General features: G+C 42.2%; 1 pseudogene; it reads right to left on the minus strand.

The window, feature by feature from the left end:
• Positions 1 to 953: 953 nt before the first annotated feature.
• Positions 954 to 8,955, minus strand: LOC132895901 (uncharacterized; annotated as a pseudogene).
• Positions 8,956 to 11,622: the final 2,667 nt, after the last annotated feature.

An 11,622-nucleotide genomic window follows, 5' to 3' on the forward strand; every position in this document is an offset into this window, starting at 1 on the left:
TAATGTGTATTTATTTCAAGACCCGAGTATTTTGATACTGTTTTTTTTTGCACACTTTACAAACTGGTATTTGCTGCTCCACGTCCTCCTCGCGATATCCAAAAAAATGCCAGATGACTGACCCCTTACTAGTTCTTTTAGGAACCAATTCGTCCGCTTCCATTTTTAACTTGTCGCTGAAATTGACAGAGCTTACACGGTAGCCTATGCAACACCAGCGATTGCACGAACTGAGTCAGCGCTGTAAACCGAAACTAGGAAATTTTCCTGCAAGTTCCTTTCAGCACTGAGATGTCGCCCGGGATTGGTTGGCGAGTGCGTGACGTTATTGTTTTTTTTAACCCTTAGGCAGCCTCTCACGTTACTGCCTGAGGGACAGGGAGAAAACCACCGGAAAAGGTTTTAAACAAACACAACAAACATGAAACAAAGGCAAGTCGGCAGATGACCATAAAATACTCGATAGTTATGATATAATAATTATATGTATCTCACAGAATTTTCGGAGATATATCGAGTACATTTGATATATCGCACAGCCCTAGTCTGAATCTTCGTTTCATATATATTTTTTATTTTCAACTAGCCAGCCGGGCTGCCTAGTGACAGGACTTACCCGCCAAATGACAAATTAAGTCGCCTCAGGCGACCGGACCACCACGAATTTCGAGCCCTGTATTACATTACATGGCATTTCGCAGATGCTCTTATCCGGAGCGATGTATGACGTGTGTAAAAGTCAGGTACACGAAGTGCTGAACTTCTAGACAAGAAAGTTCTAGTGCCAGTTGAACAAGTAACAGCAATACCTAGTGTAATATTCTGTTGAAGTACCAATACTCAAACAGCCAAAGAAACAAACTAACCACAAAGTATAACTAAATAGAGAACTCAAAACGGCTAACCCCAGGCTAGACAATACATGGCCTGGGTTGGTCTAAACCAAACCACAGTTACACAGTGAGCAGGGAAAAAGGGGAGAGGTGCAGCCTGAAGAGGTGAGTCTTCAGTCTGCACTTGAAGGTGGTCATGGAGTCGGCAGTTCTGACCTCAATGGGAAGGTCATTCCACCAACAGGGAATAAGGGCAGATAGTAGTCTTGAGCGGGCTGGGCAGGAGCAGAGAGGAGAAGGAGCCAGGCAACCAGTAGTAGCAGAACATAGGGATCTGGCTGGTGTGTAGGGGTGGATCAGATTCTGGAGGTACACTGGCCCTAACCACTTGAAAGCCTGGTAAGCTAGCACCAATGTCTTAAATTTGATGCGAGCTGCAATAAGTAGCCAGTGGAGGTTGGCAAGCAGAGGGGTGACATGGGAAGAACAAGGAAGGTTGTAGGCCAGGCAAACTGCAGCATTCTGGATGAGCCGCATGGGTCTGATGGCAGAAGTTGGAAGGCCAGCAAAGAGAGAGTTGCAGCAGTCCAAGCAGGAGAGGATCAGTGCTTGGACCAGGAGCTGAATAGAGTAGGTGGTAAGAAAAGGGCGGATCCTTCGGATGTTGTAGAGGAGGAATCTATACATCCGGGTCACTGCAGTGATGTTCGCTGAGGAGGAGAGTTTGATTGTGTCATCGAACATGATCCCTAGGTTCTTTGCACTGGGTGAAGGAGACCTAGAGCTGTCCCCCATGGAGAGGACAATGTCTGGGGCGAAGAGGATGGAGCAGGAATGTAGATTACCTCTGTCTTGCCTGGGTTGAGCTTCAGGTGATGGTTGTCCATCCAGCTCTGGATGCCACACAGGCAAGCAGAGATGCATGTGGAGATCTGTGTGTCAGAAGGAGGAAAAGAGAGAAACAGTTGGGTGTCAGGAGCATAGCAGTGGTAGGATAGACCATGAGCAGAGATGACTGGGCCAAGAGACTAGGTATAGAGGGAGAAGAGAAGCAGACCAAGGACTGAACTTTGAGGGACACTGGTAGTAAGTGGGCGTGGTGCTGGTACAGTACCAGACCAGGTAACCTGGAATGAGCAACCAGAGTGGTAAGACTTGAACCAGTTTAGGGCTGTCCGACAGATCCCTAGAGCTGATAAGGATGACAGGAGGATGGAGTGATCAATAGTGTCAAATGCAGCAGAGCGATCCAGGAGAATCAGCACAGAGGAGAGGGAGGCAGCAGCACTGCATGAAGTGCCTCACTGAGTAAGAGAAGTGCAGTCTTGGTTGAGCATCCTGCTCGGAAGCTGGACTGGTGAGGATCCAGGAGGTTGTTTTGTGAGGGGAAAAAAAAAAGGAGAGTTGGTTAGCAACAGCACATTCAAGCATCTTTGACAGGAAGGGGAGAAGAGAAATGGGGTGGTAGTTCTGGATGACAGAGGGGCCTAAGGTGGGTTGTTTTTTCAGCAGAGGGGTGAAAAAACTACAGGCGGAAACTAGCATGTACTGCTATAACCTGGTACAGACATCTGTCCTTACCACAAGGATAATGTTTAATTTGTACACTGTCCCTTTTAAAAATAAAAAACTTTAAACTTTATGTGGGCCCATTTTAAGCTGGCAAAGCTGACCCACATTGTTCTCCTCGTGTATCCAAACTCACTAAGGTTTGTGTTGCTTCTAATCTTGCTTTCTTGGCAGATCTTTCATTTATCCTGTTCCTTCTTGATACTGTGAGAGGAGTTTTTGACTTCATCTTATCATGTCCTAATTTGAGTGTTGGTGCCCAATCTGGATTTGTTTTATTGTGTAGGTTTGCTGGTGCTCCTGCAAGGTGAGAAGCAGATTGTTCATGCTAAAGTTCAAAAGTTCAATTTAATCTGCAGAAAACACAGCTTTGAACAGCAATGAACTCTTACCAGAAATATAAAGTGGTCACCACACACACAGGTGTAATTAGCGTTTTCCTCAGTTAAGTCCTTACGATGTATGTTTTTGAACCACAGCACATGGCGTTCTCTGGACAGTTCATCTGTTTTGTCACCGTTTTTAATTACGTTGGGAATTCCAAATAACCGTTTCTCTTTGTGACGAGTAGCATTATTACTGCAATTATATCCCACATACAAAGTAGCCGTTGTCTTTCTTCAAAGGCAATGAAATCAAAAGAAAATCAGAAAGCATTGCAGCAGCTCACACGTGAAGTGCTGGTTCCTGGTTGTTGTTATCATCCAATATGACGGACTTCCAGTATGGAAAATAAGCATGACGTCACTTGCACACAAAGAATAGGGGCAGTGTTGTTTCATTTTTAAACAGTCTATCCACCACACCAAAGCCTTTACCCATGTTACTGTCTTTCTGCAGATGCACAGGAAGATCGGGGAATAGTCCAATGTAGTGAGGACTGAAATGACTCACATGTGACGAATGAAAAGGTGGAAAACGAAAGGTTTAAATCACACAGTTCTCGGTCCTTGCTGGACTTGTTTATTTTGAGTGCTGTTGTGCTGCTGTGTTATGACTAATCTCAGAGACATGGCATATTTGTGCCACAACATGAGGAGTCATCCAAGCGCGCTGTCAACATTTCTTCAAATGCGTTCACCTGCTCAGAGCAGAGGCGGTGACGTTACCAAACCTCCACTTTTTCATTCGTCGCTCCTGATTCACAAGGCATCTTTCTCAGCTGTATCTAATGTCACATGTTGAGAAACGCAGCAGTCTTACACCAACCTTATAGGACCAATATCACCCTATAGTTGTCCATACAGCTGTGCTTCTTTTCTCAGTCATTATGGTCTCTCGCGTCTTTATATTATGGCCCGAGTTCAGGCTACAAGCAATGAGTGTCTCATGTTGCAAGCGCAGAAGAGTCGAAGGCGCTGCTCAATTTGCACATCACTACTGGTCCTGAGGATGTAGACAACATAGACAGACAGTGACTTTAAATTTTTTTAATTAGTGGCAGTTTTAGTTTTATCTCCTATGCTTTCATCCATGGCCTAAAAGTTGGAGAAGCAGCTTTGAGACCAAAAGGTCTCCAGTTTGATTCCCTATATCCATGGCTGAAGTGTCCTTGAGTGTTAGCAAGACACTGAACCACCAGCACCATGCTACTTGAAGTCTGCACTCTCGTAGTGAGGTGGAACCAAATCTCATGTTGTGGTGAGGATGCACACTTGATTGATTGATTGATTACTTTATTCTGAACAATAAAGAAGAAAGATATAAAAATAAAAATTTAAATAAAAAATACAATAATCAAAACATCATCATAAACAAACAGAATAGCGTAGCCACAAGGCAATAACATAATGTTCAGAAAGGATTAGGAAGAAGTAATAACTTATCCAATCCTAACCCTCTATACCACCGCTAATCAAATGTCACTTTCCACCATAATAAACTATATATACAAAAGAAAACAAAAGCAATAAACAAAAAAGAAAACATACCAACATATCAAAACATACCGACATGGTATAATATCGACCAAATCAAATCATATATACAGATACTTATGTTATGCATATATACACACATACAATACATATATTCAGTACATACATATACACATACCTATAGCTATACACTAAATACAAGAAGACCAGTCACAGACTTACTCTCAATTTCATCATCACCTATATAGTCTGCCTGTCCTCATTCTCATATATTTTTATTAACATGTTTTTATATAATTTTTTAAACAGTTTTATGTTGGTGCTATTTTTGAGCTCATTATCCAGACCATTCCACAATTTCACCCCACAGACTGTTATGCACATACTTTTCATAGTTGTTCTAACATTTACTCTCTTAAAATTCATTTCCCCTCTCAGGTTATACCCACCCTGCCTTTCCATAAACGTATTTTGTACCTCACCCGGAAGAAGGTTATGTCTTGCTTTATACATAATTTGTGCAGTCTTGTGTTTAACCAGATCAGTGAATTTCAGAGTGTGTGCTTTTACGAATAATGCGTTTGTATGCTCAAGATATCCCGTATTATTGACAATTCTTATTGCTCTTTTTTGTAATGTGCATAACGGCTGCAGGTTAGATTTGTAGGTATTACCCCATATCTCCACACAGTAGCTCAAATATGGAAGTACGAGTGCATTATACAGAGTATGTAGTGATTTATAGTCCAGAATGTGTCTTGATTTCCCCAAAATTGCAGTAATCTTTGCTATTTTTGCTTTAACATGATTAATATGCGGTTTCCAGCAGACTTTATGATCAACAATCACACCCAGAAATTTTATTTCATACACTCTTTCTAGGCGGCATGGTGGTGTAGTGGTTAGCACTGTCGCCTCACAGCAAGAAGGTCCTGGGTTCGAGCCCCGGGGCCGGCGAGGGCCTTTCTGTGCGGAGTTTGCATGTTCTCCCCGTGTCCGCGTGGGTTTCCTCCGGGTGCTCCGGTTTCCCCCACAGTCCAAAGACATGCAGGTTAGGTTAACTGGTGACTCTAAATTGACCGTAGGTGTGAATGGTTGTCTGTGTCTATGTGTCAGCCCTGTGATGACCTGGCGACTTGTCCAGGGTGTACCCCGCCTTTCGCCCGTAGTCAGCTGGGATAGGCTCCAGCTTGCCTGCGACCCTGTAGAACAGGATAAAGCGGCTAGAGATAATGAGATGAGATGAGACACTCTTTCTATGGTTATGTTGTCAATTTTCAATTCAACTTGAGAGTTCAACTTATATTTTCCAAATAACATAATCTTTGTTTTACTCAAATTCAATGACAATTTGTTTACGTTAAACCACCTTTTTAATTTATTCATTTCGGTTGTGATTGTTTCCATAAGCTGCTGTGCATTGTCCCCGGCGCAAAAGATGTTTGTATCATCAGCAAATAATATGCATTTCATTATACTTGATACATTACATAAATCATTAATGTACAATATAAACAGTTTAGGACCTAAGACAGACCCTTGCGGTACTCCACATGTTATGGGCAAATACTCAGATGTGTGATCTCCAATTTTTACAAATTGTTGCCTGTTACTTAAGTAGCTCCTCACCCAGTCCAAACCAACCCCTCTGATACCATACCTCTCTAATTTTTTGAATAGAATGTCGTGATTTATTGTATCAAATGCTTTCTTTAAATCTATGAAAATTCCCATAACATGTTTTTTATTGTCTATACCATTTGTGATTTTCTCGATAAGTTCCATTAATGCCAGGGTTGTTGATCTGTCTTTCCGGAATCCGTATTGACTGTCAGCTAAAAGTTTATATTTTTCAATGAAGTTGTCTAGTTTTGCTGTGAACAGTTTTTCGAGGATCTTGGAGAACTGAGAGAGTAAAGAAACTGGCCTGTAATTTGTGTAATGGTGTCTATCTCCACATTTATATAAAGGTATAACTTTAGCTATTTTCATGTTGTTTGGAAATTTACCAGATTGAAAAGACATATTACATATGTGAGTAAATGGTTCTGCAATTTCTTCAATAACTTTTTTTATTAAACTCATATCATTCCAGTCAGTGGAGGTTTTACTTTCACTTCTCCTTACAATGTCTATGACCTCTTTTATGCCAACTGCACCAAGGAATATAGATTTAGGATTTCTCTCCCATTGAGCAGCCTCCGCCCCTCCAGGTGTGTCTGTATCTTGAATCTTTTCTGCCAAATCTGATCCCACATTTACAAAGAATCTATTAAAACCATTTACCACTTCCTCCATATTATTTATTGATCTGTCATTCTCAATATAATGATCAGGGTAGCTTGTGTTTTTGTTTTTAGCTCTATTCCTAATAATACTATTCAGTACATTCCATAGCCCCTTCATATTATTTTTATTACTATCTAATAATTTATTATAATATTCCTTCTTACATGTCCTCATAATGCTGGTTAATTTATTCTTGTATTTTTTATATTTAATTTCTGCCTCCAAAGTTCTTTTTTTTATGAATTGTCTATACAGCGTGTTCTTTTTTTTACAGGCATTTTTTAATCCTTTGGTGATCCATGGACCATTTGCTTGTTTTTGTCCATCATTGTATTTCCTTACAGGACAGGTTTTATCATATAGTGTTTTAAAGATATTTAGGAATCCACTGTATGCTTTGTCAATATCTTCTTCCTCATATACTACTCTCCAGTTCTGTTTAAGTAATTCACTCTTAAGTATCCTTATGTTTTCTTCGGTTCTTATCCGTTTGTATTTCAGCTGATTCATATCCTTAGGTTTCCAGTAATTACAGTGATAGACAATAAATACAGGCAAATGGTCACTGATGTCGTTATATAAAAGCCCACTTTCTGTATTATTTTCCATACTGTTTGTAAATATTCATTCATTCATTCATTATCTCTAGCCGCTTTATCCTTCTACAGGGTCGCAGGCAAGCTGGAGCCTATCTCAGCTGACTACGGGCGAAAGGCGGGGTACACCCTGGACAAGTCGCCAGGTCATCACAGGGCTGACACATAGACACAGACAACCATTCACACTCACATTCACACCTACGGTCAATTTTAGAGTCACCAGTCAACCTAACCTGCATGTCTTTGGACTGTGGGGGAAACCGGAGCACCCGGAGGAAACCCACGCGGACACGGGGAGAACATGCAAACTCCACACAGAAAGGCCCTCGCCGGCCCCGGGGCTCGAACCCAGGACCTTCTTGCTGTGAGGCGACAGCGCTAACCACTACACCACCGTGCCGCCCCTGTTTGTAAATATATTATCTATTAATGTGACACAATGAGAAGTAATTCTACTAGGTTTGGTGATTTTTGGGTATAAACCCATACTGTACATTGTATTTATGAAATCTTCTGTCATTTTATGCTTTTTTGGATTTAACAGATCAATATTATAATCCCCACAGATAAACACAGTCTTCTGCACTGAGTTAGAAAACACGTTTTCCATCCAGTTTTCAAATATATCTATACTTGATGCTGGAGTTCTGTACAAACAGCTCACAATTATATTTTTTACTTTTTCCATACAAATTTCCACTGTGATGCATTCCACCAGATTATGAACAGCTGCTGTCATACTCTCCACCACCTTATACTTCAGTCCTTTGTCCACATATATTGCCACACCTCCTCCTCTCTTTTTCACTCTGCTTATATGATTTAGATCATAACCCTCCATCTCAAAATCCACATCTCTGTCAGTGCTGATCCATGTCTCTGAAATTGCTATGATGTTGAATGGGTTCTTAAACTGTTTCAAATATTCTTTAATATTGTGGAAGTTGGCATATAGGCTTCTGCTATTGAAGTGGATGATTGATATGTTATGCTTTGATTGGAAAGTTGCGTTGTATTGCTCATCTGTGTAATAACTGCAGCTGTTTTCTATATCATTGAGTAAATTGTTATCCGGATCAATATCATGTTCTATGTCCTGTATTTTGTGTTCTGTATATACAAAGTTTTCTAGTCCTAATGTGTGTTTATTATCAGGAGTTGTCATGGCTGTAGTTTAAGGATACCTTGTTGTACGTTTCGTTAATATTTGCTCAGCTCCTCCAGCTCCCGGATGACTAGTACTTTGGCTTGTTCTGGTGTTCCATTTAACTTGATGTATATTTTGCAGTTTGAAGTCCATGTTGATTGTATTTTCTTCTGTTTTCTGAGTAGACGGGCCATTCTGGCAATGTCCGCATTTTTCTTTGTCGGGTGCTCATTGATGTAAACGTCTGATCCCTTCAGCCGTCTTCCCTGTTTCAGCAGTTCGTTTTTGTGTTTTCTGTTTGCAAACTGAACTATTATTGCCGGTTTTGTCTTCTCGTTTCTCCTTGGGAGCGGGTGACAGGCCTCGATGTTCTCCCTGTCTAACTCAACTCCCTTTGAGCGGAGAAACGCCGCCACCTGTTGCTCCACCGATGCCGCGTCCTCCTCGCTCGGCTCCTCTCCGTTCCGCATCGTCACTGCCCGTGCATATGAACGAGGTTTCACTTCCAAGCCGGTGATTATGATGTTGTTCATTCTGGTATATTGCTCCAGATCGGCCACCCGGTTCTCCAGCAAGTTAATCCGCTTGTCCTTCTCGGTGATTTTTAGCCTCAAGGCTTTAACTTCCTCCACCAGGCTCATGATGGTTTTCTGCTGTTGTCTAACAGCAGAAACCTCCTCCGTCAACATGTCCAGCGATCTTTTAATATCGTCGACCTCCTCAACCTGTGCTGTATTCTTTTTTGGTGGCATGTCGAGAAGCGCAGGAAGAACAAGCGGGGCAGCAGCAGCGCGACAGGAAAATCTGAGGCTTCAGCCGCGGCCTGGGCCCGCTCTCAGCCCGCTCTCGCTCTCGGCGTATTCTCGCGCAGCCTCTCAGCCCGCTCTCGCTCTCAGCGTGTTCCCGCGCAGCCTCTCAGCCCGCTCTCGCTCTCAGCGTGTTCCCGCGCAGCCTCTCAGCCTGCTCTCGCTCTCAGCGTGTTCCCGCTGTTGGGGCGAAAGCGAAGCACTACACAGGAAGCAACCAACTCCGCTGGTGTAAAACCCTCTGAGTTCATCAAGTTATCTGTAGTGAAACTTCAGACTGAACATCTGAAAGAAAACCTGCAGGGGATTTCCCAACTTCATTCAAGTCACTTGGACAAAGTTTTGCTTCAAGTTGATGGTGATGTTCAGCTTGTGTGTGAAGTAAGCTGTGTATGAGTCCACTCCCACTGCCAAAAAAAAAAGCACGAGAGAAACAATACGAGACCATCACTGGAAACAGACATCAATATGGCTACAAGTAAGCTGAATCTTCTGTATTCTTTAAATGAGTAGATTAGACATCTGAGTAAAAATTGAAATGATGCTTTGCTACAATGCAAGCTAAATGGATCAGCAAATAAATACTGTTTATTTAGAGATTTTGTTTTGGTTGATTTTTATTGCCAGAAGAGTAGCAATAAAATTAGGCTCTTTAATCAGAACATTTTGGCTATTTAATAAATTATGATGTTCCTGTCTCCTTGACCCAGGTCTATGCACTGCATCGCTCACCTGTGTGTCTGCGATCTACAACATGTTCACTAACATCTTTGCACATGGAGGTGTGTCACTGATGATGATGATGATGATGATTGTCATAGTTATTAGTATTAGGAGTAATACAACAAGACATTAATCAATTTGTAAATTAATTAAATAGTTGATTAGTTGACTAATTACATAACCAATAATTATAATTTACTATTAAGCTGTGATTAATTTGTAATTAAAAATATTAAAGTGCTTAAGAAAATAATCCCCAATATAAATTAACCAACCAATTAATTATCATTTAACCAATTAAATAAGAAAAATAATTTTAACGTTTGATTACATTTTGAATTCCATCCTATTCATCACAGTCCATCCTATTCATCACAGACTTGAAAGCCTGGTAAGCTAGCACCAATGTCTTAAATTTGATGCGAGCTGCAATAGGTAGCCAGTGGAGGTTGGCAAGCAGAGGGGTGACATGGGAAGAAGGAAGGTTGTAGGCCAGGCAAACTGCAGCATTCTGGATGAGCCGCATGGGTCTGATGGCAGAAGTTGGAAGGCCAGCAAAGAGAGAGTTGCAGCAGTCCAAGCAGGAGAGGATCAGTGCTTGGACCAGGAGCTGAATAGAGTAGGTGGTAAGAAAAGGGCGGATCCTTCGGATGTTGTAGAGGAGGAATCTATACATCCAGGTCACTGCAGTGATGTTCACTGATGAGGAGAGTTTGATTGTGTCATCGAACATGATCCCTAGGTTCTTTGCACTGGGTGAAGGAGACCTAGAGCTGTCCCCCATGGAGAGGACAATGTCCGGGGCGAAGAGGATGGAGCAGGAATGTAGATTACCTCTGTCTTGCCTGGGTTGAGCTTCAGGTGATGGTTGTCCATCCAGCTCTGGATGCCACACAGGCAAGCAGAGATGCATGTGGAGATCTGTGTGTCAGAAGGAGGAAAAGAGAGAAACAGTTGGGTGTCAGGAGCATGGCAGTGGTGGGATAGACCATGAGCAGAGATGACTGGGCCAAGAGACTGTATAGAGGGAGAAGAGAAGCAGACCAAGGACTGAACTTTGAGGGACACTGGTAGTAAGTGCTGATACAGTACCAGACCAGGTAACCTGGAATGAGCAACCAGAGTGGTAAGACTTGAACCAGTCTAGGGCTGTCCGACAGATCCCTAGAGCTGATAAGGATGACAGGAGGATGGAGTGATCAATAGTGTCAAATGCAGCAGAGCGATCCAGGAGAATCAGCACAGAGGAGAGGGAGGCAGCAGCACTGCATGAAGTGCCTCACTGAGTAAGAGAAGTGCAGTCTTGGTTGAGCATCCTGCTCGGAAGCTGGACTGGTGAGGATCCAGGAGGTTGTTTTGTGAGGGGAAAAAAAAAAGGAGAGTTGGTTAGCAACAGCACGTTCAAGCGTTTTTGACAGGAAGGGGAGAAGAGAAATGGGGTGGTAGTTCTGGATGACAGAGGGGCCTAAGTTGGGTTGTTTTTTCAGCAGAGGGGTGATGTGGGCCCATTTTAAGCTGGCAAAGCTGACCCACATTGTTCTCCTTGTGTATCCAAACTCACTAAGGTTTGTGTTGCTTCTAATCTTGCTTTCTTGGCAGATCTTTCATTTATCCTGTTCCTTCTTGATACTATGAGAGGAGTTTTTGTCTTCATCTTATCGTGTCCTAATTTGAGTGTTGATGTCCAATCTGGATTTGTTTTATTGCGTAGGTTTGCTGGTGCTCCTGCAAGGTGAGAAGCAGATTGTTCATGCTAAAGTTCAAAAGTTCAATTTAATC

The sequence above is a fragment of the Neoarius graeffei genome, chromosome 13 (genome assembly GCF_027579695.1).
Source record: "Neoarius graeffei isolate fNeoGra1 chromosome 13, fNeoGra1.pri, whole genome shotgun sequence".
Lineage (NCBI taxonomy): Eukaryota > Metazoa > Chordata > Actinopteri > Siluriformes > Ariidae > Neoarius > Neoarius graeffei.